Source organism: Vicugna pacos, chromosome 30, assembly GCF_048564905.1.
Source record: "Vicugna pacos chromosome 30, VicPac4, whole genome shotgun sequence".
Lineage (NCBI taxonomy): Eukaryota > Metazoa > Chordata > Mammalia > Artiodactyla > Camelidae > Vicugna > Vicugna pacos.
Window position 1 is genome coordinate 8,109,772 of NC_133016.1, and position 23,577 is coordinate 8,133,348.

Genomic DNA, 23,577 nt, shown 5'->3' on the forward strand with positions numbered 1-23,577 from the left:
AATTTAAATACATCCTACCCAATTTGTTTTAGTTCCTCCTTTTTAAAGCCCACTCCCTTCTAATTTGCTACTACTAGACTGAGGTGCTCTTAATCCCACCACTAAACTGCGTAAGACCACACATCTGTTGAAAATCATTAAGGTTGGAAGACCCTTTATTTCAGAGAAATTGTACTATTTATATCAGAAGCCAAGATGCAGGGTACGCAACTTCTTTCTTGGCTGTAGGCTCTATGATTTACACTGTTGGAGTCACTTATCCTGGAGCTTCTCTCTTTGGATTTGATCTTAATAATACATTTTATACAATCACTGATATTGTGATCTAAAGCAATTTCTAACATGAAGCTGATTATTAGAGCAACAGAAATTTGCTGTTGAGTTTAAAATCGTTTTTCTATATTTATTCACTCACATGTGTATGTTTTAACTTTAATTAATTCCATTTTAAGACATTTAAAATGTCCTATTCAATTCCACATGATTTATAGCAGCTGTCTCCATCTGTAAAGCGCGCTCAGAGGAACCTTTCCCAGCAAATGAAGTGGGAACTCAGACATCTCAGTCTGCATACCATGGGGGCTTCAGCCCAGCTGTTCTCACTGATAACCCCCAGCTAAGATCATCGGGAGAGAAAGAGAACTTCCTCTTACTGTCTGCATAGTATCATATCCTGTCTTCTACCACACGTCAGGTAGTGGAAACATCTGTTTTATCAGCAGACATTGCACACGGTGCATTTTTTAAGTTGTAGCATTCACTCAAGAACTTCTTTTGTATTTGCTAATAAAGTCTACCCATAACATTGATGCCTCTATGATTCAATCATCTTTTCTTTAAATCATGATCAAACCTCCTTTGTATTTTGAATGGCTTCTTAAACCAGGGACGCCTACATGCCCCATGAAGACGACTGATACCGCCAAGTTAGTACCGATGGGGTGGGGAGGTACTCTGCTTTCCATGTTGATATTACTTTTACTGAGAGCAAAGCTTATCTGGGGGATACTCTGCCTGTTTCCAGCCAAATTCATTGTCTTCTCTTCAAACATCTAGTCTTCCAGAGTGAAACTGTCTCCTGTCATCACCGGTACCACGCACAGGAAAAGCCTCACGGTCTTTTCCTCCTTGATTTTCCTCACCCCCCCCCCCCACACCTGGTTAGGAAATACCATTTCCGCACCTGTCTGCCTTCCTCCTTCCCAGTCTCACGTCAGTCCTGCCGCGTCCTCTCACTGCTGGGTTATGGAAGAAAGTCCTCACTAGTCTCCCTGCCTGTCTTTTTATTTGCTCCGCTTTTTATTCCTTCCACTGCTGCCAGTCATTTTCCTAAACTAGTTTGGATGTTGCCAGTATCTTCTCCCCTAGAACAAGTAAGGTGTCCTTACTGTCTAAGGGGACAGGTCAAAATTCCCAGGGGGAGCATTCCAGTCCCTCCAAGGTCTGCCACCTCCTGCCCATCAGCTCCGTCAGCAAGCGCGCTTCGGTGTCTGTATTGACTGCTTATTATTCCCTGAACACGGCCACGTTGTTACGCCAATTAACTTTGTTCAGACTGTTTGCTCTCCCACTACATCAAAACCCCATTCGACCTTTAAGTCTCTATTCAAATGTTATTTCTTTCATAAAACCTGCTCTAAACCCCCTTGTAAGAACTGTCTCTCCTGCAATTCCATAGCATGCTACTGCTTTTCTGATAAACACCTATGCCCTTACATTCATGTGTCTCTTCCTTCCCTGCCAACCTTTAAGTACAGCCTTCCTGAGACAGTGACCATGTGATTCTCTGAACACTTAGCTTTTCACAACGTATGTTTTCAGTAAATGTTAGCTGAGCAGATTATCGCAGGGATTAGAAAGGAAGCAACACTGATCACAGACTTTTTTCTCCATGGGATTCCAATCTGTCCATGAATAATTAAAAAATCAGATAATCTTCTAATCCTGGGAAATTAGGGAGCTGGTAAACCAAGGATTAAATGAACAGTGGAGCTAAGGGAGGCATCATTTATCCAACCTAGAAAGAGCTTCCTAGTCAATAATGAGTTACTTCACATCACTGAGCCAAACTTCTATAAGATGCAAAGATTCCTTTTATACCTAATGCTTTATAATGATCATTTAACATCCTGAAATGAAATCCATAGATAATAAACCTACCTCTACACTTAGAATAACCAAAAAGACTTAATGCCCCAAAAGAAAAATAAATGAGATAAAAAGAAAACAATTGACATTAAAATAATGTATATTTCAATATATAAATGCTCGGGGGTGGGCTCAAACTGCCCCACCAATGTCCAGAATGCCTACACCAAGAGTCACTGATTTAGATGCATTTTAAAAACGAGGATTTGTTTCTTTGGGGGAATCAACAAGACCCATCCCTGCCTTTCTGTGACGCACTCAAAAGAAAAGAAGTGGGAAACAATTGAGTCAGTCTCAAAAGCAAAGGGTCCTCTCTTTTTTGTTACATTTAAGAGCAGAGAGGGAGCTGAGCAGCCTTTGAATGGAGAGAATGGTTACCTCCTAACTTAGATGACTAGAACATTTGGGAGGAGCACAGAACATGGTGCAGAGACATGGTTCATTTGCCTAAAAGAACATGCCATTACCTGTTTGTGTCTTCAGATCAGTAGTCTAGCTTTAAAGCAGTCCAGGGGGTTATAGAATCAAGGAGGGTATTTTGAGACTGGTGTCCTACCAATGCCTGACATACAGACCAAAACTTAGCCACCAGACCAATGAACATCCACCAAGCATCTCTCCCCATCCTCAAGCCAGTGAACTACTGCTTGGACTCTGGCTGGACTCCCCGCTTTGCACTCCTCGCCGTAAATACAGCCCATCCCAAACCCTCCACCGACTCGCCTGTAGCTTATACATTATGCATTTCCTGAACTGAAACTCCTCTGCTGTTCCCGTTTGAACTCAATTTCTGGTATTTTGAGCTGGCCTTGGTTTACTCTTTATTTAGGTGGACAGAGGCTTGGCACAGGTGCCATGAGAGCAGAGGAGAACTTGCGGGACTCCTCCCTGCCCTGGAGCGCCCGCTACACTCCTCCCTTATCAGTGAGAGCTTCCTAATATGGCTTGAAATACACTGGAATTCTAGGGTCGAAACTTTTTAGACTTTCTAAGTCCCCTAGACGTTATGTAATTCAACCCTCTCATTTTACCTGTGGGGAAATAAGTCCCCAAGAAGTTAAGTGACCCTCCAGGCCCTCAGCTCGTTGGACTCCAAGCCTGGCCTGGAACCCACAACTGCTGCCTGCAGGCGCAGAGCTCTCTTCCTCATAACTTACCCGCCTCCCTTAACTGTGGGCAGCTTGACTTCTTCCAGAATTCTGCCAGCCCACAAAGCTCCTCCTGTAAGCCCCCTTTATTTCCTCAAATATTTTTTTCTTCCCATAGTTCCCCTCCAGGCACATTTCGTCTAGTAATCTGCGGAACAAATAATAAATAAAGAAAGTCATGAATGCTCATCTGAATTGGCCTCCAGAATGTATACCTTTCTTTTCCTTCTGTGTTTACATTCTCCACTTTCCACCGGTTCTCGGAGCCAGCTGGTTTGATTTGGTAGAAAGAGCACTGAAACCGCTTTCTACCTTAGGCTTGATACTTGACTAGGCGGGTGATTACTGTTAGAGCATCCATTCATCCTCTGTGCATGCCAGGGTAACGGGGTAACAGCACCCACATCTCCCAGGGTTCCTGAAGGAGTCCAGTGGTCGATTTTGACGGCACTGTGTAAACTGCAGGGCACTGGACAAGCACGAAATATCTATGTTTCCTTACTTCCAGTTTCAGAGTCTTAATAAATGCACTCTGGAACACTCCCACAGTCACTCCATTTCGGGGTCATCTTGGGCAAACAGCATTTCCTCCCTCTCCTGCTTTCCCACCTGCTAAAAAATAAACCTGTGTTGCAGAATTATGTGGATTGGACTTAATGAATATGAATCTCTTAGTACAGGACCAGACACATTTGTATGATTATCCAAATCTGTATGATTATAGCTATTATATATAATAATTTTTGTATGATTATAGTTATTACTATTTTCCTAAAGCTTCATTTATTTCCGAGTTTTCCCTATCCATGTCTTGATCCCCAGAGCACTTCCATGATACATTTGGACTGGTCATCTTGTTTCTATTTTAGAATTGTATCATCTGGACTCACGAAGCTGTTACTGAAACTTCCTGTAAGATTCCTTAGTGGCCATAAATGAAGCAGAGGAATCATCATGCTAAGATGCAGCTTTATCCATTCAGTGGCAGTAGAATAGTGGCAACATTGAGTCCAGCTGAACGCAATTTTTTTTTAATTGCCAAATGCAATTTTTACCTATTTTCAACACCTTTAATAATACACTGAGGCAAAATGAGACATATATGGAAAAGCTGAATATCTTGTTTACTCACAATGTATATTGTTATTAGAAATCCCTACACCAGAAAAAAGAATTCAAAAAGAAAGTTAAGGGACTTTCTTCTGAAATACTTTGTCTTAAAGCTGACATTTTTGACAATAAACAAGTGCGAAGCAAAACTAAAAAGGAAAAGAAAACAGTATCATTCAACATTGGTTCTTTGCTTTATCCAAACTGGATACTCTATCTCTGTACCGCTAGCTTCACATCTAAAAGGGAGAGGAATCTTGTCTCCCTGAGAAAAAGAAAAACACAAAATAAAAGCTAGAAACATCACTAAATAGTTTAATTTCAATTTGATACTAACATGTTTGTGGTATTATCATTTTCAGTTATTTGCACACTTGTTGCAGACACACATGAAAAAGGGAGTCTTCTTGTATGTGTGGAACTATTTTTTAACATGACTTTTTCACAGTTTCTATAGATCTCAAAAACCTGAGTGGATGAAACTGTTTATTGTACTGGATTTTCAGACATTGGATCCCTTAAATGGACTACTATATGATACTATATTCCACCTGAATATAACATTTGTATAATGTACTCATTTAAATTCTTCATACTTACAGGCAATTTCTCCAATCTAAAGAACAACTAGACTCGGCACAAATCCTGCAAGAAATCTAAGGTAGAAAATGGCTCATCTATTTTTAAACACTAAAGCTCACTCTTTCCCTCTTTAAACACTCCAGCTAAGGGCTAATTTCCACTCATCCTCTTTAAGTGATTATAGACACTAAACGGCCACAATTACATGGCTGCATCTGAATGCGATGTTTGATGAATGTAACTACAACAATCACAAAGCAACAGAAGTTAGGAGAAAAATGCAATAAACTATGAAACTATCATTTTTAAAACCACCCCACTGAAGCAAAATTACAACACGCGCATTCAGAAAGACCAAAAAAAAAAAAAAGCCTAGCAGATAAGATCTATTAGGGAGGAAATGTTATTATAAATGGCAATGATAACTAGGTGTTCTACTTTCCATTGTACAAATTAATGGTTGTGTTTCATCTTTAGACCGTTGGGGGAGGGTAATGGAATTAATACAAACATTAGAGAGGAGGTATGCTAAATAATGAAAACTAGACCTTAGAATCTGAATTTGAGCTTTCTAATTTGCTTGAAAAAAAGAACGTGGGGAAATGTTTTTAATTTGTCCTTAGTATGCTCGTCAATTACGTCTGTGTCCTCTTACAAAGTATGCACTTTCGCCCCACCCAGTGGCCACCTCATGAATAGCCACCATTCCCCCGAGGAAGAGAATGCCTTCCCCGGGTGGGTTTGGTCCTGGAAACACAAGGGCGGAGGCTCTCCCTGTGGCTGACAGCTCTACACCAGGCTATATTTTCCATCCGTAGTTCCAATACCTGCAGTGAGCTGGGGGGGCCAACACACCCTGAAGTGCCGGCAGCTTCAGGGTGACCACCAGATGCTTCCCCATGCGAGAAGAGCCACAAAGTCAGCTGTGTGCCCACGTACACAGAGAGGAGAGGAGGCACACAACAGGGGAAGGAAGATTGGACTGGGGAGAGGAAGAGGGAAGAGATAAGGCAATGATTAAAAAAAAAAAAAGTAAGAGTACAGACCCAGGAGTTTTCACTCTACGCTAACGACATGAATTTGGATGATTCTCTTAACCCTGTTTCCATATCTTTAAAGCTTGGAGAGTTCAATTTCCCTTGCTTATATATTACTGTAAGAAGACAAATGACAAACTTCGTAAATAATACAGTCACCAGGAAAAGGTAAAGTTTCTACAAAAATTTCACGAAAAGCTCGGCTATCTGTATTTTGCAAGCCGTGTATTCTTTTTCCTCTGTGCCTTTTACATGCACGAATGCATACATGTGCTCAGAGACTTAATTTTACAATCAGGACCAAACCAGAGGAACATAAAAAATAATTGATAGAATCACCTTGCCAGGGGTTGTTATAGGATATCTAGCTGTACGAATAAAAAGTTTTTTTTAATTGTGAGAACTTTTTTTTTCTTATTACTCCCACTCTATTATCTCAATTTAGTAAATTATTTCTAAATAAATTAATGGTTTTATAAAATATATGTTAGATTTTAGGTACCAGGATTAATATAAAAGCAATGCTACCACTGAAACCACATTAGCAAACTGAAGAAAAAAAAAAAAAGGAAGAGACTTTCTTTTTAACTGTCTAGGATACCAGTATGAAGTCTGTAAGATGTCAGATTATTCACCAGTATAAATGAATACAATTTTCTCACTTGCCATTCTTCCAAAGCCTCTCAGAACACAGACATTTCCATTATCTCCAAATCTCACAAGAAGACGTAGCAATCTCTTCTAAATAGAATTTCACATATTTCCCTTCGTCCATTCATTCAATGACGCATTCATTCATTCTTTAACAAGTGACTCACTGTCCTCTTAACTTGTGACTTGGTCCTAAGGAGTGGAAGGACATTCCCCATGCCCCGTAAGGGATGGCAGCATAACAAGGGAAAAGTGAGCAGCCTTGGTCACGGCAGGGTGGGGAGAGATGTAAGTCAAGGTTTTGTGGGAAAACAGAAGGACTATCCCCAAATAGGTATGTGTGTGATTATTTCCTGACAAATGTGTCTGTTCATATTAAGTCACAGAGATTGAGAATAATTCTAGCTAGAATCTAGATCTGTCATAAATGATGACGTCTTTTTAGTAACTTGGTTTCCAGATAGATCTTTGGTTTCCAAGTCCCCTGGGATCTCAGATTTTCTCAGGGGTCAGCTAGGTCTCGTCTTTTCTGACTACATATCTTTGGATTTTTCTTCATATTCTTCAAACAAAAAAACATACCTTAACAAGCAGAATGCAAAGGCAAAATGAGATGCTGTCTTGTTATTGTGAGACGTTAAGCTGATGTGCAAAAATGTACAATGACATATTTTTTTCAAAAACATTTTACATAGAGCATTTGTTAACACGAATAGGTCTCTATTGTTTTTTAATTAGTTAATAAATACAAATTTTTAAAATGTCTGTTTCAATTTATAACATGGTAACTGTCAGTAGGTATAAAACACATTAATAAAGCTCTTAAGGTCCTCAGTAATTTTTAAAGTATGAAATGGTTCCTGTCCTCAGGAACTCGTTATCTAATGTAAATTATTTTAATCAATTATGCGACTTTATATTTCTCATGCTTTTAAAAGTCACAATTCAGAAAAGTCAGAATTTCACAGAAGATAATTTTCAGTTTTATTGTATTTGAAACAATACATAAAATAATTTGTTAATTACTTAACCACTGGTGAACGTCTATAGATCAAAGGTTTTTAATGTTGTATCTCACTTCTGACTATTGTTATTGGTGTTTTGTTTGTTTATTTTATATTTTGGTGGATTGGGGATTTATTGAGGATCTTTAAATTTTTTATTGGGATATATATATGACACATAATTTACCATTTTAACCTTTTTAAGTGTATAATTCTTGTATAATTCTTCAGCATTAGATATATTCACAATGTTGGGCAGACATCAAACTTTATCAGCAACCTAAGCAGAAGTTTTGTAACCATTATATAATCACTCCCTAACCTTCCCTCCCCCAACAACCACCAACCTCTGACATACTTTCTCTTTTGTGTTTAGTTGATTTTTTTAGAAAACTCTTGATTACCTTCTCTCTTACTTTTGGTATATTTCAAAAATATTTTGTTTTCCATGGAATTATATTTAACATTCTGAAGCTGTTAACTGTCCATTTAAAATAAATACCAACTTAATTTCAATAACGCAAAAAATCCATGCACCTAAACAGCTCTGTCCTCCTGTCCTCTCTGTGTTGTTATTGTTACAATTGTTATCTTTATAAATGATGTGTAAAGTCACATGGATTTATAATTACTTTATGCATTTATCTCTAAATCCTGTATAAAAAATTTTAAAATCTTACTTATTTCTTACTTTTACTGCAAATGGAGTGTTTCATGATTGAGAAAAATAACTTGAGAAAAATCAGCCATTCAGGATTTCTCACTGTGGACTAAGTCTGTAATGCTAATTGCCTTGTCATTTTTTATACAATCAGGTCTTAAAACTGAATTGGTCATGAAGTGTTCTCTTCTCAGTTTATTGTCTATTAAATATAATTTCACACCCACTTTCAATATCACCTTATTATACACAGACAAGTGAACTGAATTATCAGACACCATGAAAATCTAAATATTAACAAATAATGATTTTCCATTTTAGATAAAGGTGTACTCAACTTATTTTGTAAGTTGTTACATTGATAAAAGATTACAATAAAAATAGCACTATTATGACCCTGCTGGTAATTGTATCACTGACTTTCTAAATGAAAAGAGTATTTTATGCCTTAGTTTCTCCAGATTCAAATTAGTAATTATAATAGATGCCTATTATAAGAGAAGATAGCACCATCTCTAGACTAAGATGATCCTTTTATTAAAAAATCTGATATATATGTATATTATACTTTAATGAGGCTCAATTATTATTATTGTATTATAATTGATAGTAAAACTTTTATAAACCAAAAACCTTTAAGTGCTTGTCAGATGTCACTTTTAACACAGAAATTCTCTTCCTTTTTTTTTTTTTTTTAACACTAAAGGCACATTCTAAAGGATTCTAAAGGCTAAGGCAATGTTTAAGTTGGGTGCACACTCTCTCATGAGTTTAGTGACCATGAAGCATTTCACTCTTGGGCAGTGCCCTCGTCTGCTAGTGTCTCCTCTCCCAAGTCCAGAGTTTTCAAACTTTCAATTATTCCTTCCTGTATCTTCAAAACAGTTAACTAGTTTAAATCATTCTAAACACATCACTTTTGGAAGGATTTCTGTCCATTTTTAATTAAGATTGTCATAATGACTGTGTATAATGTGGCAGATTATCAGGGCCACTTACTGAATTATTAAAATTTTCCTATGTTTCAGAAGGAAATAGTGTCAAATATGTAAATTATTGATTCCCCCCGCTTTTTTAGCCACTTGTGAAAAATCCATACACACAATAAAATGTTGATGAACTACTTCGAATTTAGCAAATTTAACAATATACTTGAATAAAATGCCACGGCCCTTTTATATACTATTTTTAAATCTAATTTTGAAGCTACCTCCTTTTAGCATCCATTCATAAAACTCTCTTTGCTCCTATTAATGAATGTTTTTCATTTAGGTTACATTTGAAAGGATGTAAACTTTTATAACTAATCTGTGAAACCAAAAAAGAGATTTCCCATGAAGTAACTAGTAGTGTTTAAATAAAGTTTCTAACATTTAGGCCAAATTTTTACAATGTAAAATGTTGATATTTATTTCTTGAATAGTCTATAAACAAATCTCATTATTTTATACTAACTCCCTTTCCAAATACTTTGTTTCAATCTGAAATCACCTTATGTTTATTTATATTATTTAGAAGAGTATCAAATTTCATTAATTCACATAAACTTAAATATATTTTTTATAAATATTAATATATGACTATTGTCTTATTTATAAACCAAGTGTGTTGTAGTCACAGAGAACTGAATATATACATTTAAACCACTTCCACAAATATGTATTTATTATATACAAAAGAATTAGAGTTTATCAAAAACTTCTTTTTCTATGACTTTTCAGCGTGGCATCAGAGCTGGAATATCTTTAAGTAGTTTCTACAAATTGATATTCATTTACTATGTCCAATATAATTGGAGGTCATCAAAATTTCTTTTAAAACACTCCCAACATGTCATTACCAATACCTAAATATGTACGATTTTTACTAAAAGTAAAATAAAAAATAAAGAGGAACCCAAAAAATAAATGTACATGTTTAAAAGGCCTACTCCTTAATGGGTTTAGTCAGCCTGGACAACTAATTCTATTGTCACAGCTAAAATAGCTAGTTAAGTCTGTGAAAAGAATGATGAAGAAAGAAGTCAGACAAAGAGTTTGAGTTAACCATTGTTTAACTGAGATTCAGCCACAACAGACGAAGCCCTGTGGAAACAGACAATGACTTGGTTGTCTTATTGTCGACATGGACACAGGGCACTCATTTCATTCGGCAAGCAGCCTATCGAGCCTGAGCCACGCAGTTACTCAGACGCCGCCTCCACTGTCCTTTCAAGGATTCTCCCCATTTGGAAGCCACTTGACTTTTTGAGATGACATGATCATATGCCATCAATTATTCTTATCTAGAAAAGATTTTACCAAAAGATGTGCACTTGCTAGGTGAATGAAATGATTAAGTAAATTAAACAAATAATGAAATGTGTTTAATCAAAAGTACTAAAAAAAAATAGGTAATTAAAAAATAAAGTGGTGAAGTATTAAGGGAAAATGATCAACACAGAACACATCTGTTTTTACTATTACTAAGTATAGTGCACTGTTGCAAAAAAAGAGAGAATGTTTTAAGAGCATTTCTTATATACATTGGGTGTACACTGTACATTAGCAAGCAAAGTATAATAATATCATGTTAGAATACTTTGGAAAAATATAAGTATTTTGGAGACTAAAAATTCAAACTCTCCTTTAAAGATAAGATATGGAGTGGGATGTAGCACTTTTAACAACTTTAAAACTAAAAACAACTTTAAATTTTAAAACTAAAAAATTCTGCTCCAATGAAAAAGAGAATATTCAAATTGGTGACCTCTCTTTTAGTGCCCTTCTATAAGATACAATCAAACATTTCTTCCTTTTGCATTTTACTATTCTTTCAACAATGCTCCACTTTGAGATCTTGTTAAGAAAAAAATTCAATATTGTATATATCCACACATTACATTTATTAATATTTATATTTGATTTCATAAATGACATATACTTGGAGGAGCAAAGACATTCCTTGAGAAATATTTGCAGTGCTAACAAACATTTAACTGATGGGTAAAATGCAATCTTCTCCAAGGCAGATGGTACTCCTACTCCTTATTTCTAAGGCTTCATAGTGGGGTGCGTTTTTCTCATTCTTTATGTCACTACTCAGTACACCCACAGTCAATTTGAAATAAATATATTCTGAAATTCAATCTTGATAAATGTGGGATGTTATGTAGTTTCAATCATCTTCAATGTGCAAATATGTTGTTATTTAAATGTATGAGTAGTTATTTTTTTTAAAGTGTTACAACAGAAATAATCCCATTGGTAATGAAAATTTTAACTGTGTGTTTACAAACATTTGGTCCCAAATATTCCCAGTCCTTACATATTTAAGAACTAACATATAATGATATAAAATAACGTCATATATGCTTATAATAAAAAATTAAACTATATAAAATTAAATTTAAAAATATAAAGAGTATAATTTATCTAACTATATAAAGCAATTTAAAATAAAAGAGCAACATTTTGTAGCTACTTTACAAATTAAATTTTAAATGCCTAATTAGAAATTTTTTATTATTGCTCTTTATATTAAACCAACAACTTCTCTTAACTACAGAAAAAAGTAACTAACATTTGTGTTTTATTTATTTAAAGTTTACAAAATAACCTTGAATTTAAAAATTATAGCTGCTTTTTATAATATTTTATTTTTTGAATGGACATTTTGATTACTCTCAACTTTTTATTATGATATATTTTATTCTAACACTTGGTCTAAACATTTTCATGTTTGCAGAGAAGTCTCATTTCTTGTGATGAATGGTCCAAATGTAAAAATTCTTCTGGGCAGTGCACTATTTTCACACCAAGACTATACTATTAACTGTACCAGAAACAAGAGCTATTAACAGCTGTCATCACCTAGACATTAGAGGGTGTGAGTGTGTGACGTTCCTTTTAGTAGCTATTTCTTCTTATACGTCCCTTCATTAATAAATGGCTAAATATGTCACCTCCCCAAGTATTAGCTCAAGTGCCACATTCTCGATTAAACCTATCCTGCTAACATATTTATATCACAAATCTCTCTCTAGAATCCTCACTCCCCTCGCTCTGCATTATTTTTTCTATAGCCTTTATCACTTTCTCACATACTACATTATTTACTATAAGGAATGAAAATTTCCCTTGATGTTTATAGTAGCTGCACGGCTGTAACTCTCAGTATATTATACACTTGCAGAAAGTGGTGGGATACAGCGAAACCAGAATTACGTTCCACATACAGTTCATGAGAGACAGAATTTTCACCTATTTGAATCCCAGATAAACATCTGAAAGTCCTGGCGGGAGAGGAAACATTTTCAACAAGGGGACCTCCCTGAACATTTCAGAGCTTCTTGTTTCACTGATTTCCACCTCGTAGAGGGTAACAGTCATCCATCGACATGACCACTAACAGCCATCCCCCGGAAGGTCCAGCCCTTTTCAGTGGTGCTGCTCCTAGCGTGACCAGCGTGTCACTACTTGGACAGGAAAGACTTTCTCCTCTACAACAGGAAAAACACATTCTAATAACAATACTGATGGTTTTCACATTTGGTGATAGAGGAATGTGTTTTCATCTAATGGGCGCTGTTTAATTTGTAAAGCAAGGTCCTGTGCTGAGAGGGAGGGGACGTTGGGACAAGTTTGAGGACAGTTGAGAAGATGTGACTAAACTATTCCACTATGTAGAAGAAAGAATATGAAAAGATGGTGAAAATAAATATACACAAAAATGTACAAGGTTACACATATGATATAGATATATGATATGTATGATTTATTTTTATTCTCTATGCAATTATATAGTTTTTTGTTTGACTGTTGTAAACTGGTTCAGCAAACCTACATAGGCTTAGAAAATGCAGATATTGGGTGTGTCCAACTCTGAAATTATTCCAGGTGGTTACGAGTGAGAAAGAAAAGCTGAGCTTATTCACAAGAGTAAGGTCAAGGAAGAGATCCCAGCGTCTGCGCTGGAAAAGAGGTAAACAATGAAAAAAGGGGCTGGCGGAAGGAGGAAGAGGAAATTGGGGTTTGGAGATCTCAGTGATGTTGCAAACCAGGAGTTAAGGCAATCATGGTGCAGAACCCTTGGAAGAACTACACCCCATGGTCACAGAGGATAATCAATTTTATGATTTCAGAAAATTAAACAATCTTCATAAGCAAAATCTTTCTCTGAATCTTAAAACTTCTTTATTCCTCATTTGTTGTTCTATATATTTTTTTGAGTCTCATGTGGATTTTTGATTCTGTTTACTTATCTTGGAATGAAGAGTTGCTAGTACATTCAGTGTTTCCAGAAAAAAAAAAAAAAAGGTTATGGCTTACCCTGTGTTTACTCACTGTCCACTGGGTACACTTCTCAGATAGCATCAGAAAAGAATTGCTGGACTGAAGCCTTATGTTTTCATATTCAAGCAGAAACTTGGCAGAGTTTTGCTTAGCTCAAGCCAGTGAAGTAAGGAAGACCATTTTAGCATAAGACACTTTATAGCATTTGTTTGTGTTCTAAACAGAAAGCTCACACACCACCCTGTTCAGCAGAGAAGGGAAAAAAAAAAAAAAGCAAACCTGGGCTTCTTAATTTGTATACATTAGATTGATGACAGAATTTCTAGATCCATTTCCTGGGCTAGGAAATATTTATGTAGTATGATTCTACTTGATGGAGGTTCAATGGTCTCAAAAAACGATGACATCTTTTTCTGTCCCTGTGCGAAACAAATTCACAAAACACCTTTCATTCACCAGCAGGTAGGACTAACAGCACACCTATGGATTTGCCCACAAAATTTAATATGTTGGGGCAGCACCGCACAGGATACAACTGATCAATCCTAGTGTCTCTGTTTTCATTTTTCCTTTTAAAATCTTACATTATGCATAACGAGAGGTCCTTGAGACAGAATAGCAACAGAGAAGCAGGGACACTATGAGCCCCTGAAAATCTTCTATCTGTGCAGTAGGAGGGCAGCTTCCAAGTTTTCTGTTGGCACAAATTCTGGTCTCTTACCAGAGGGAGGTTGTGGCGCAGAACCAAATCATATTCGTACCATCTGCTTCAATTGGCAAAGCTCGTGTCAGCTGCCAATTGTGATTCTCAGCTCAGCCCCGCAGGTCTTGTACTTCCTTTCAGGTTATTGTCATGTTTTCAGTTTTCAGTTGTTCTTGTGAGATTTGGTGTTTCTGAATCATCTTAGGTGTTTCAAAGAAAAGTTGGTACAAGCTTCATACATTTTAAATTAAAATGTGACAGGTATAAATACATCATTGAAAGAGACTATGTTTCCTCTTAAACTGCTATTATTGCTCCATATGTAAATGTTACCGATTTTCATGAAAAGTTTTTTCCCTCTAATTTAGTTTCCTTTTAAAGCTTTCAAATTTAGAAGCCTTTCCACCACTAGAACCAATAAATATTTATCACGCCTTTGCCTTAGCTTTTTTGTTCATTTGGGTGTTTTTTGTTTGTTTGTTTACTATAATGATTAAGATCAAAGATTCAGAAAAACTTGGCTAAAATTATATTCTCTAATTTACTGTCTGTGTAACCCTGGACATGGTACTTAAATTTTCTAAGCCCATCTACTGAGGATGTAACATCGAATAGTTCCTAAGCTTTACTAACTCTCATAGTTACATTTCAATGTTCAAATGACTTGACCCATCTGAAATATTTCATAGACTAGGAGATTCTGTCTACTGGAATTTCTTTTTCTGGCTTTTGTCTTCACTAAAACGTGCTATCCTGAGCATTTCTTCTGCATATGCTTTCTTGCAGTCTCTTTTTCCCTGCCCGTACTTCAGATATTAGTGTTCCCCAAGATTCTCTGTTGTTTCTTTTCTCCCTCTGCTTGCTCTTTCTGAGTAATCTTAATGGCTTTTATAGACTGAATTTACAAAGATTCCAAAATCACTGTCTCGATCTGCGTTTGTCATTAGTATCACAACCCGAGTACATCCCAAAGTGAATTTACCTAACCCTCCCCCACACCACCAAAGCCTGCACTTCCTCTGACCTTATATCTGAGAAGTCACCATCAGCGAACCAGGCACTATCCTGACAGTCATCTTTGACTCCTTTCCTCCCCATTTATTACGAGTGGAATCATTAACTCACCCTACTTTGATCTCTAAAACATGACCTGATCCTTTCTGCGTGCTTTTATTTCCAAGACTTTCTTACTTTTCAGCTGGACTATTGTAATAGCAAACTCTCGGGTCTCCAAGCCTTCAGATGTAACCACACCACTCCTCCTCCACGTAGCTAAGACTCTGAGGACATAGTGTAGTCTTATCACGGCATTGATTAAACTTTGTCGGAATGTCTCTTCCTGAAATAAGAACAGCTGCTGGATAGTTTTCCAGAACCTACACACGAAATATAGAAGACAGTCATAGGATTGAGAGAACGCTCCTGTTGTTGATGGAAAGCATTGTTTTCAGTCTGTCCGACGAGGTTCAACAATTGTTATGATGTTTAATAATTAATTACTAATGAAAAAACAGCAACAATGATAAAAATGAAAGAAAAAAACCCCCTGAGAATCCGCCATTATAAAAGTAGGTGAGAAAATTACATACGTATTAAGATCATAAAGACTAATTCATTCCAAGAATAGTATCAAAATAAAAACTTACACGAATAGGCTGCAAAGCAGTAGTATTGTGTTTATAAAGTATAATCCAACAAATACTACTTTGAGGTAAATGCAAACAGCAGAAACTCAGAAAAGAAATTTTAAATACAAAAAGAGATTATTTTCACAAAATTATTAATGAAACAGAATCACTTCCCACATTCAGGGAGGATAATCTCCAATGAAGTTCCGAGAGACTACTTGGAAATCAACCTCTAGAGGGATGTGTGATTTTTAGATGAGAGCATTAGTAAATAACTCCATCTGCCTAGTAAATTTCACCAGATATATATGGTGAAAAGGAACAGGAATATTGCTATACATGGAATCGTGGTCCCGCAAAGAGATTTCTAACCTAATCCCCGGAATCTCTGTGTATGTTATGCTACGTGGTCAAAGGAAGGCAGGGTTGCAGATGGTTAAAGCTGATTCTGTGATTGGTAGGTTATCCTGGGTTACCCACGTGAGCCCAGTGTAATCACACTAGCCCTGAGAAGTGGCAGAGGAAGACAAGAGGGCTGGTCAGAGAGAGGCGGTAATGCAACGAGCAGCAGGGGAGATGAGCTAAGAGAAGGGTTCTAGTCTCTATTATTTGCTTTGAAGAGGAGAAAGCCATGAACCAAGGAGTATGGGTGGCTTCTAGTAGCTGAGAGACGACTTCAGACACGGAGGAGATGGGGATCTCCTTGCCCACAAACAGGAAGGTCCGTAGATGCTCACTATCTAAAAATCCACAACGCAGTCCATTTTCAGAAAAGAACGGATTAACTCTGATAAATGAGGACTACTTGGATTACCATTTGATCAGGAGGTGAATAATAGATTTAAAAAGGAAGAGGACTCAATGATTTTTATATATTGTAGAGAGCATTATTGAGTCTGCTTCGTTCATAGAAATGAAGTGCAATAAGGAGAAAGCCTAATGCTTCTTACCCACTCTCGGTCTCAGAAGTAAGACTGCTGGTCAGCATCCTTAGAAGACATTGAGGGACGGACTGTGTTTATATGTAATCGCATTAGAACAGTGTTTGTTTTTTATCTGATTTGTGTTACGTGCTATTTTGTCTTTTAATTACAAACCCAGCAAGGGCAAAGTTATTAATCTTCTTGGAAAGAAAAATTGTTCTGTTTGTTTGTTAATCTGGCATGGATTAACAAGTCTACTTGTATGTCTAACAGAAAGGAAGAGTGATAATTGTTACAAAAATATAATGGGTTATCAAGATTAGTATTATTAAACTACTGTCATACGCTGACACAGCTTTCACTTAAGTGCACAGAATAAATGAATAGATCTCTTCTGTAGCTGAGATTCAGCTGGGCTTTTATTTGATCATTCTGTTGCCTGTAATAAACCAGAGCGTATTCAAATAGAGCGAGCAAGCTCTTCTCTTTTTAAAGCTGAATTAGGAAGCATTTTAACAGTGGGTGAAATCACGGAGACTGCATCTAGGATGAACCGCTTTCACTGGTGGGAAAAAAGCTGATGCCAGTTGAGGACATAGATGAGGAAGAGCTGGGTGACTTTGACAAATTAGCAATACTTCTTCCTTTTTCTTTAAAATAGAGATTTGAATTTGCACTATAAAAATATTCATACTTGAGGTTGATCACGTAGACATGGATTTATTTTCCAAATTTTATAATTATTTTATTGGGGAAATAATAAAGAAGTGTACTTATCACACTAAACAAGAATACATGTAATGCATTTATTAAAGGAGCCACGTCTCAAGAAATTATGACCAGTTTGTGATCCAACTGATCATTCAACTCTCTTCACACTAAGTGGATATCCTAGGTATGTATAATAGGGAATTATCTTTACAATTAAAAAAGAAAACATCCACTATATTCCTAAAATGTAGCCGGTGCCAAGGCTGCATACTTTTCTCTTTGACAGAAATCACTGATTCACCTATTGGGACAAATCAAATTCTGGCAGGAAGCGCTACTCATACAAGATGACCAATTTGCTAACATTCACCAAACGGATTTTGTGATCATACATGTCAAGTTTCCAGTTGAAATTTGTGTCATCTCCATCAGCACCCTAAACCAGACACTGCTCAGGGAATACTGAGAAGGCTATGAAGACAATTTGGTCCAAATTTCATTTAAGTAAGAAAAATAATAATAGATTTCCAATCTACACAAACCCCCAAATTTCTTCACATATCTTGAAAATCTTGTGAAATACCCATGTAAAAACCCACACCGGAGCTCCAAAACACAAATTACCCACTTACTTATCAGTGAAAGGACTTTGGTGGTCAGTATTATCATCTTTTGGGGGGGGACAGAGCATGATACTGTTACACAGTATCAAACACAAATCCATTTTTTCCCTAAACTTTAGCAAATATACGCCACAACTACAAAGACTATGTCTTTCAAGATACAGACTGTATCAATTTTGAGTGTAAATGGTGTGATACTGAAATTACATACGGACAACACTCATAAACTGTGATGGATAGCCATTCAATTCTAATGTTATTAAGAATCAAAATATTGTAAGGATAGATAAGGAAATTAAATGACACCAAGCCAAACTGCTGCTGATGAAGGGAGGGACTATTTAAATGAGGTTTGGTAATGGGAGGACAGAGATGAAGGAAGCTGTAACTATGCGTTTGGGTGGCGGCTTAAAGCCAGGGCCAGTGAAGAAGGCAGGGCAACAGTACATGCTAGAGACACATCAGTTACCCAACCCAAGAAACCCATATCCTCAAGACTACTGAGAACTCCAAGAACCCTGAGAGCAGAAGACCAACTTGTCATTACAGTGTATTTTTTTAATGTGATACATCTGCTCATATTACAATTACGCTCACTAACAAGATCTTTTTTTTTTTACATCCTAAAATTTCAACATTTTTGGCATCTAGTTATTTCATGACTACTCATCCTCCTCTTCCTCTGATCAGTGATGAGTATCAAAATGAATACATTAGAAATAAGTTCCTTACTATTTGATGCTGACAGTTCTGCAACATTTTCACTGTTCACTAAGTCCTAGCCTTTCCAGAAGATAAAAGATATATTTCTTTGAGACCACGAGGTGGTCAGACAGTTCCTGAACACTTTGGAAACCAGCCAGAAAATGGCAAAAACAGTTTCTCCCATTCTTTGTTCATTGTTTTGATATTTTTCTTTCAAGTCTGAATGTCTCCTTGATGCCAAAACTCTTTGATGAATCCTTTATTGAATCAGTGTCACCTCCATCAGAATATGCAGGGAAGGTTGTGAAGAAAATTTGGCCCCAAAAGTTGTAATAATCATGTATTAAGAAGCAAGAAGTTCACTGCTGCATCATCTTCATAAATCGGTAACTCCACCATAAACCAATAAATTCTTGAAGAGATGCCTATTGTCAAAGAGCTCTGCTTGTAAGATTTTCCTTCTTGCATTATAAATGTCGTCAGTATTAAATAACCTCCTTTCTCACTCAGGCTTCATGATTTGAATATTATATAACAAGAAATGCGCTCTCAACATCATTTTGAGGGCCCTGGAGTTTTGGGAGAGATCTACCAACAAAGACTTTACTTTCACCTTTTAAAATTTCTACTCGAGAGCAGCGTGCCCATAGTTTATTCATCTTCTAATGTAACAGAAAAGATGTCACTCAGCAATAATTTGCTAAAGGTCTGCTCTGGCTCTTAAGAAGGCATTTTATTTAACAACAAATGTGTAAACATGATGTTGTTCTATGCATTTCCTGTGGCTTTAAACCATGCCAACAGAGAAAACTGGAGGAGAGGGAAGTGATTAAGAAAAAAATACTACGTGATGTTCTTGACCAATTTAGACCTTGTGAGTTAAATTAATTAATCAGTGAGGCTTTTTCATTCTCAAAGTATCCAAATAATCAGTCTCCAATCTCTATAGTACACTTTTCATACATGTTATTATGCATTATGCCATTCTGCATACTTAAGGGAAGGTATATATGAATTGAATTGTCTCTCCCCAAACTCATATGTTGAAGTATTAACCCACAGTACCCCAGAATATGAACTTATTTAGAGATAGGGTCTTTAAAGAGAGAATTAGGTTAAAGTGAAGCCAGTAGGGTGGTCCCTAACCCAATATGACTGGTATCCTTATAAAAAAAGGACATTTGGACAAAGACAGGAATGGAGGGAAGAAGATGTGAAGACATAGAAAGAAGACAGCCATCGACAAGCCAAGGAGAGAGGCTGGGAACAGATCCTTCTCTTGGCCCTCAGAAGGAACCAACTCTGCTGACACTTTGATTTTGGACTTCTAGCCTCCAGAGTTGAGAGAATATCAATTTCCATCATTTAAACCAGTCAGTTTGTCATACTCTGTTACAGCAGCCCTAGTGAATTAATACAGAAAGTAAAGCAATGCTTTTCTAATTAAAAAGGTGTTTACAAACATCTGTAATGGACGAATGACAGAAATCCAGGTGGGACAACTTATCTTTAAAAAATAACTGGATATAATGTGTTGCAAGAAGGAGCAACGTGGTCAAAGTTGAACATCATTCTTACAGAGAAACTATAAGTGAGCAAACGATCAACTAGAACACAAAAAGAAAGACATGGCTAAAACAGGGGAACAAAAATAAAGACGGGGACCTAAGTGATTCCATTTTATTAGTCAAGAGGAGATCATGAAAGGGAACTTAAAATAAATATAAGTTTTACTGGTTTAAGTGGAAAAATGATCACACGTGGTTGTAGACTTGCCAAGAATGAGGCTCTGGGCGTGGCAGTGCACAGTCGCATAGAGAAGAGAAAGGATGCAAAAGTTGGGAGAAAGTAGGAGATGGGGGATTTGAAAAGTGCCAAATCATTTACACTTAATTTTGAAAGCGATTTGGACCACACGTTAACCTTTCTAGACCTAACTGTAAGGAAGATGATTCCACTGGTACTTTAGACAGAGCTGTGATAAAGGGGGTACAGACTAGAAACAGTCCGAGGACGCCTGTCTTTGTGAATACTGAACCATGAAAACATGCCAGAGGGAGAATTTCTCATTTCATTAGCTTCATTTGCCTTTTTCCTAAAATTTGTTGAATGCCACGCATAGGAATGCACCCTAGTTTTGTTCATGTGTCTACCAATGTCTTGGACTTCTCTAGCCAGGGGGGCACCTTACATTACCACTGTCTCCCATTTCATTAAGCCTTGTATGGAGTTTGGACTCTTTGGATGGAAACTGATAAACACAGTTTGAGGAAGACATGATGATGGTCTGGATTAGTGTTTTTTTTAGTGTACATGAGAATCTCCTGGAAGGCTGGCTACGAAGAAATAGAAAAAAGAAAGAAAGTAAAAGCCAGTTGCTGACCTCTGTTCCCAGAGTTTCTGATTTAGTTGGTCAAGGATGGGACATCTTGAGAATTTGTGGGTAATGTAGGTGCTGGTAGTTCCAGACAACACTGGGAATGCTGCGTTAGAGAAATGGTTCTGAGAATGGAAAGCAAAGTGCACGGGAAGGGGCACTTTCTAAGGGATCAGACTGCTGTAGTTTTGTTTGCTTGTTGGCATGCATAATGGAGTTACTGCTGGGTGTAACGGAGTCTCCGCTTACCACTGGTCCAGGAATTACATCATTTTCCTCTTATTTTCTTGTTAATCACTTTATATCCTTTCATCTTTCTATCCTTCCCTTTATGTTCCCTGTCCTCTTCCTCATGGAAGCTCTTATTTCCATACCTCTTTTATTTTACATTTTTTTCTAGATTTTAAATATTCAAAAGGAAGTATCTCAAAAATGATTTTTGTAAAATAAGAAATTATATGTAAACTCACTTTTCTTACCCTGTGTTTCAGAAAAGAAATGTACTAGGTGTGTTACTCATATCTAATTTGAAATTATTAGTAATTATAGTAGTTAAGCACGGATCAACATCTTTTTGGATGATTCCTTTTATTAGCTTAAAAGATGCATACGTCTAGATGTGTTTTTAGAAATTGGTGTGTCTTTAGAAACACTTTATTTCAATCAAGGAAAATTATGCCATCATGTATCAGAATAACAATGGAGATTAAATATATTCAACTGTGATCACTATGTTCAATTGTATCTTGTGCGTCCCTAGGATTTCATAATTTTATGACTATATCAGAACGTTAGAAGGTAGTCCAGTGGTCTAGGAATGTGATAGTATTTGATTCACATAATTTTTAAGGAAAGCATTGCAATATTCAGTAGTGATTTAAAGTAGTATAAATAGCTTTGTACTTCTGGTAAATTTCTGTTCTAAATCACAGAAAAACAAAATAACATTGTAGATGTTGTCTAGTTCATTCATTTTAAAGTACTCTAATATTTTATAATATTGCTCTACAACTCAAGATGATCTCTTTTCCAAAAAGTAAGTATTATTTGAAGTACAGTCAGCATATAGTGTTGTCAGAATACTTCTGTCACTCTCTTGCTTCTTTTTTTTTAATTAAAAAAATTTTTGTTGTTTTTTTGGGGGGGGTAATTTGTTTTATTTATTTATGTATTTATTTATTTTTAGAGGAGGTACTGGGGATTGAACCCAAGACCTCATGCGTGCAAAGCGCACAGTCTACCTCTTGAGCTATACTTTCCCCCTCTTGCTTCTTATATATTACTACCTGACCAAAAAGATAATAACATTTCTGAGAAACAGTGAGCCCCTTGTAATTCAATTAAGTTTCAATTAGTCATAACATCCCATATGTTCTTGTAACAGGGAACTAGAAATAGAATCTACAGAAAACTCTGTAATTCATGTCTCTTCTGAAAAGAAATTTCAGGCGAGAAATTATAGTACAAGTATTAAAAGCTTAATTCTCAGGCTGTGTCTGTCTCTGATATTTAATATCAGTGCTAAAACAGTTCTTGGTTTGAATTACCTGCATCAACTGACATTAAACAGTGAGAAAGCACATTCTGTTTTCCTCATATGTATGTCGTTATCACTTGAAGAAGTAAGTGGGGACATGAAGGGCTACAGGAGGAGCCAACCTTCAGTTATTATTTCTAAAGCCCAACAAGGTGACTTCATTGGTAGTTGTGAAAAGACACCCGATTAAACTGGAAGCACCTGCAGTGAACTGTCGGCCAACTGGACAAATCCGCGTTTAAGCATTTTTCACAAAGGATGTCTGTATGCTTTCTATTGTTGATCGGGGGTTATTCGAATTCAGTACAGAAAGTAACAACTGTAGTTTTGCAACTGAGAGTACATCAAATCAAGTCTATTTGATCTACTAATCAATCAATATCTTTGTCTAGTATGAAAAAGATCCGTGCGGAGATTTAACAGGAATTTATAATTACTATAAGACTTTCAGTAAAGTGCAATTGTGAACAAAAACATTTAACCCTGTGGAGCCATTTGGAAGACTGAATAATAACTCACTGGCAAACTGAAGTTGGCGCCGTTTAGATGCAACTATTAGCTTCTGGAAAACAAATGGAGGATAAACAGTTGTGTGACCTCTGCTTAAATCTACGTAAACTCAAGGGGAAAACACAGAGATGGTACTGGGGCTTGTCTTGCTCAGAGAATTTCAGTTGATGAACTACTTTCCATGAATTTTATTGTTCTTGCAGTTAAGGACCAGCACAAAGAGAATAGCAAACATTTCTAAATTAT

General features: G+C 36.4%; 1 protein-coding gene across 9 annotated transcripts in view; it reads right to left on the reverse strand.

The window, feature by feature from the left end:
- The window catches only part of CDH7 (cadherin 7), a 286,378-nt gene that overhangs the window by 126,523 nt on the left and 136,278 nt on the right, over positions 1-23,577 (reverse strand). For 2 of the 9 annotated variants that reach the window (XM_072952078.1, XM_072952082.1), the window contains one exon: positions 15,509-15,693. The exons of 6 other annotated variants lie outside the window; for them this stretch is intronic. The gene's annotated coding sequence lies outside the window, so the exon portion shown is untranslated. Of the gene's footprint in view, positions 1-3,305; positions 3,381-15,508; positions 15,694-23,577 lie in introns of those variants that run through there. One more of the 9 variants, XM_072952085.1, reaches the window with a different exon arrangement.